This window comes from Caloenas nicobarica, chromosome 2, assembly GCF_036013445.1.
Source record: "Caloenas nicobarica isolate bCalNic1 chromosome 2, bCalNic1.hap1, whole genome shotgun sequence".
Taxonomy (NCBI): domain Eukaryota; kingdom Metazoa; phylum Chordata; class Aves; order Columbiformes; family Columbidae; genus Caloenas; species Caloenas nicobarica.
In genome coordinates this window covers 95,290,065-95,296,064 of record NC_088246.1, presented here as the reverse complement: position 1 = coordinate 95,296,064, position 6,000 = coordinate 95,290,065, and positions in this window count along the sequence as shown.

The following is a 6,000-nucleotide window of genomic DNA, read 5'->3' as shown; positions in this document are numbered from 1 at the left end:
TGCACCACCCTTTACAATTGCCCAGTCCCATTGCTTGCATCCACTGCAAGAATATCCTTTAGCTCTTCCATGAAGAGTGCGGTGGTGATATTTTTACTGCTTTGATGTTACTACTGTCATTTTGGAGGATATATCAAACAACATTTACCATTCCATTTTTCACATAGAGTCTTCATTACAAAATCCATGTAAAACTAATTACATAGATAAAGGCTTTTGCGATAATGCAGGCTACTTGTAAGTGAAAACAAATAAATAGAAGAATGTAGGGCCCAAGATTATTTGAATAGCTAGGGCTCACACAAATATAATGAACAGGAGCTTTAATTAAGAATAATTAAGCCTTTTGTGAAGTAATCCAGGGCAAACTATGGAATTGTTTAAAAATTGTTATTAGCTGCTCAGATGGAGTTTGTCAGATGAGTTTTCAGTGCTTTAAAGCCAAAAAATTTAACAGAAATAGTCTGTTGCTGTATTTTCAGAACTTGTGGAGAGATATATCTCTCCCGAAGAGAGTGAAGATTTGGCACTTTGTGTGAGCAGAGAGGATCTGGCCCAAGCATTCCTGTTCACAGATGATGACTTTACTGTATTATTCACTTTGTCTTGGCACAGTTAATCAACAGAGGAAGTGCAGTGGAAATAACAAAGCCTTTTCGCTATTTGCTGATAACATTTTTAGCACATTTAAGGAGAAACCTGGAGAACCACAGTAATTTCTGCACCTCAGAAAATGTGTTGAGCAGAGAGAAAAGGACAGAGAGGACATCAGTACTTGCAAAATACAAAACAAAACCCAGGAAAATGTCTCCAAAAAGGGAATGTGAAAAAAATAACTCTTAAAATACATTTTAAGGAAGTATTCGAAGGAACCTTTCCAGGATATAGTGTCTGTTTATACCCATTAAGTGTACACCTGTTCGAACACAAATCTGTGGATTTATACTAGGGGTGAATCTAATCCGTGCTGTGTATTCAAAATAATAGGTTCAAGGGATTATCCAGGACAACAGCAATTTTATCAAATAGAATTCATAGAATCATAGCATCATAGAATCATTTAGGTTGGAAAAGACCTTTAAGATAATCAAATTCCTTTGTATCCATCCTCACATTATCAGAAACACAGCTATCTCCTAATTAGCACAACTCCAGCTTTAACCTTTTGTCTTGACTGCAGTCTCTTAGATTAGTGGTGATGTTCAGCCTCCTCAAAACTTCTTTCATAAACTGACTATTTCCATGGTAACAGCTACCACTTTCATTCTACAAGCACCAAGAAAATGTGATTTCCTTTATAACGGTGGGCCAGGCTGGGTGCGCAACTCTGGCCTTTGTCAGTACTCTTTTCAGACAAAACTGTTTATTCCAGAAGAAGAGGAAACAGGTGCAAGCACAATTCAGGAGACAGTTCTTGGCTGATCCAGGAAGCAGGATTGGCAACAGTTCGAAAGGGAGCTGTCGGACAACCCACCTGCAATGCCAGTATGTTCTGCAGCTGCAAGAGGGAAGGCCAAGCACATTCATCACCAGCCACCAAACTTAAATCAGTATTTTCTGTGGATTTGTTTGTTTTGTTTTCTTTTTGCTTGTTTCTTTGGTGGCTCCAGAAACAGTAGCAAGACATCAGCTTAATGCCCTCACAAGAATAGTTGAGAAATACTTAATGTAAATCAAGCGTTCTCATTCAAAGAACATTAAACTTGAGCCAAAAAGAACATCAGTTCACTGCTGAGAGGCTGACACAGCTTTAATGATCAGTGCCTTTACCTTCAACACTCACACCATTCTATAACCAAAGTCCTAGTCTCAGCTAAAGTCAATTCCCGAAGTAGCATCAACTTCAGTGGGACCAGCAAACATTCGCAACAACCGTATTTTGTCTCCTGCTAGTCATGGGAAATTTTTCTGGAACTTTATCAAACCGGAGGCTTTTTCCAGAAAACCCATCTGTTCCATATGAACTCACTCTGACACCTTTACCTTCTTTGAAACTGAAGGTTTCCAAGTCAATCTGTTAAGATGAAAATGGGATAAAGTGAGATTCACATCTACTTCTCCAGCAGTCCTCTGAAATAATCGAGTTTTTCCTTGGTCACAAACATAAGGGTATCAGAAAATAGAGCTGCAATTTTCTGAAGCTAGTTTTGTATGTTCAGTTTCTTAAACTGGTCTTTAAAATGTATTAATTTTTTTAAATGCAATTTTAGCACTCATGTAAAGGACTAGCAGACAGGAAAGGGACTGAAAATTTAAACGCATCTCCAGCAGCATTTTTTAATTTCCTCCTTAATGCCTCATTAACCCTTTCAGCACTAGACCAGGTGATTGCTTGCCTTTCCTTACATATTTCTAATTCCCAGTGTACCAATACCTGTTGTTAATTAGACACTTTGAAAACTAGAATTCAGTTTGGATTTGGGCCTATTGTTTTACACCAAAATTACCAAGTGTTTGAGGACACAAAAATCACCGATCTGCTTTTCTGAAAGTGAACAGTCGATGATTGCAGTTGTGCAACCTACATAAACTCTGTCCATGCTAACAGATGTTAAGATTGTTTAGAAACTGATTTATTTCTGACCCTCATATCTGAGCATTTATAATGCTTCTACATTTGCAGATTTTGCTACCATCACAAGGTACCAAATGCAATACCAATGTTAAAGCCCACATCTCCTCCCACTGTAGCCGAAAAGGAAAACGCCACTAGTTACAAATGAATAGCAGGCTGCAAACATACTGCAAGCACTAAGCTATTTACACGAGTATCACAGAAACTGGATGCCAGTCAGATTCAAAACCTAATCCTGTTGCTGGATCATAATCCACAAAGGGCCAAATTAAAACTATTAGTTCTGGGCTCACAGTGGGAAAGCCTGCATTTTAGTTTAAGCTTAGAGTACTAAACTCATGTTTATTGTCACTTCAGCTCACAAAAAATTGGTGAATAATCCAGAACTGCTCATCCAGGAAAGATTCCAAAGGCTTGCCAAGTTCCAGACAATAGTCCATGGAAAAAAACAAGCACACAGATCTGCTGGCAGGAGACGCCTCTATCCATGCTCAAGTCACATGTGTTCCTAGGGTGGTTCTCAAAAATGGAATGCCCTTTGGGAAGGGAAGGATGAGGGAGTTATTTGAACTGTATCTGTGAATGCTATGAATACCCCTCAGATTTAATGCAAAGGAAAACCAAAGAAATTACTGCAGATTAATGAAAAAGAGAAAATGGTTGGCAGGAAGGGTTACCTGCATGGCTGGCAATATCACGGCAACAAAAGCATGTTACAGGACAACTGATAGATCTGCACTGTGGATGTTTGCCATCTCAATCGTAGTAGCCTGTATTCTGATGCCACAGCCCAGTTTGACAATCGTACTACAGGCAGCAGGGCTGTTAAGGTGTTGTGTGCCTTCCCATGCTGTCTGGCCCGACTTCCACCGAGGAGAGGGGTGTGACTGTACCTGCACTGGCTCCTAGAGTCAGGAGCAGCACAGAAGACCAGCAGCGCTCGTCTTCCACTTTCCTCAAGGGCTGCTCTTTCTCCCCAGTAAAACACCAGAGCAGAGTTCCTGTACCCATACATTTTACAAGGACCTGTGGATTCTAGCGAGTTCAAGCACTGGATGGTGCCAAGATGGAAAGTCCCATACTTGAGAAGGATAGAGAGGAGGGGATCTCACTTCTGATGCCTTCCAAAGTAAATCCCTCAAGGGTAAGTCCTGGCTTCTCTCCCACCATCCCTGCAACAACATCAGTTCAGATCTTACAGGAAGCATGCTAGAGAGGAGAGTACTATCTTGACCCACAATTCCCACAAATCTCACTCACCCTTTTCTCAGAAAGGTTAATGGGATTGCCATATTTAGTGTCTTTACTACACTATTTTTTTTGTATCCATAATAATGGGAGATTCAAGTGGTGTTGCTTTGTCTTCACACTGCTTGTGTCTCCAACTTCTGGCAAGCATTGCATCACAGGCCCTTCCTACCTTATGCCAGGGAGACATAAACAGCATCCCTGCATCACTGTCTGAGTTTCAAGCTTTTCTGCGTGCTTTTAACATGTATTAATGGAACTCGGCCCACACCAATTGGTGAGCTAATTGCTGTCAAAGCAGATGGTAAGATAGGCCTGAAAAAAATATTTGGTACTTTTTTATCATGTGAGGGAAATGTATAAGAGAAAGGATGTCTTTTCCATTTCCTGAGGGCTGAAAGTTAAAGCAAACTTTTATGATCAGAGGAGTTCGAGGAACAATTATCCAGCTCCAGTGGATGCACACCTTACATCTAGTTCTACCTGATGCCCTCCTCTGTGGTTTAGTTTGCCTCCTGGGAACATCATGTGCTGAGGGTTCATAGACTGCCAGTATGCTAGTTCAATCTTCTCCAGGCACCAGTGTTCAGAGAGCAGCATCATGAAGCAGTTCGAGATACCAAAACCAGGAGCAAACTCATAAGGTACTCATGATAAGAGGTAACATGTTTTTCTATATTCTGTGCAGTTATCTTAGAGGGATGCTGGCACAGTAATGTCCTCTGTGGGAAACTCTCTCTCAGTGCTAACTTTCCAGTGGTGGCCACCATAAATATTCAAACAGAGATATAAATAGCACTGCACTATAAAAAGTAACAACAGCAACAGAAGTCTGTTTGAGGACCAGACCTCAAAATGTGACACTGCAGAAGAGATGCTGCATAGGAGCTATTCAGGCAGAAAGCTTCATATCTGGAGAAGGAAGAATAGCTTGCCAATTGGCATTCCAGCAGTTATTTGCTGGCCAGGATTTTCAAAGTTGCACTTTATACCCCTATTTTCACAAAGGTCATACTAGCAAACTTGTGGGGATTGAAAGAACAAAGACATATTTGGCTCTTATTCCAAGGCCCTATCCCTGATTTTAATATCGATGACAGTGGAACCAACATCCAAATAGCTGCACAGAAAGGCCAATGCACAAATGTGCTATACTCAACATATGGAAGAAGTTTGAAGCCTTTCAAATCACTTATGTTTTCATGAGAAAGCTGTGGATATCAACAGCAGAATGAAAAACCTAACATGTTAATTCATATTATTAAAGAGGAAAGTACATGCCAATGTTAGCTATGCTGAGGATTTTCAAAAGTATTTATTTTGCGTTTCCTTTCAAAAATAATGTTTTAATGAACATGCAGCATGCTGGGTCTGTGGCACTGGTAGTGTGCCCACCACCATGGTACCTGAGCACTCAAGCAAATGATTAACCAGCAGAGCAAACGAAACAGAAGCAGAGAGCCAACAGGCACTGTGACAAGCTCTTCACAGACCTGCCAGTACATCTCTATCTGGACCTTTACTCCTTTAGGCTTTCCACTGTCCCGTCCTTCACCCATGCCCTCCTGATAACCAGATCTCTTTTTCTAAAGTGCTAAGGGATGCAGAGATCCCAGACTGGCTTACAAACGACCTTTCAAGAGACTGACACAGACCATACATGAACACTACTGTTAGCATTATCTAATAATAACGAAAACAATACATAAAAACGTATGGCTGTGGGCCTTCTGGAAAAAGTCTGGAGACTGCATCAGCCCCTCTCCACACTTCAACTAAGTAGCAAGTTAATGACAACTCTGATGATGTTTGTTTAACATATGTGCATACAACTACCTCCAGCTTTTTCTGACTTGGGTTGCTTAAGCAGAGACCTCTGGGGTTTTAGAAAAAAATATTCCATTGAATCATCTACCCCTTACTGTCTTGTTTTCTGCACAAAATCTTTGAGGAGCACAGGAAAGCAGAGGGCCTTGCATGCAGACCAACGTTAGGAAGGCTAGCTCCTTTCTGTACTGGGAAATGATGCAGCAATAGTATACAAACCTCACTGAAGAAGTTTCCTGTTTTGCATCACTAGTCAGGACAGTAACACTGCAGTCTAATTAAATTACTGCCATGCGGAGCTTTTTCCTCTTTACTGTAGCTGCTTCTGACTTACAAAGTAGTTACATCCT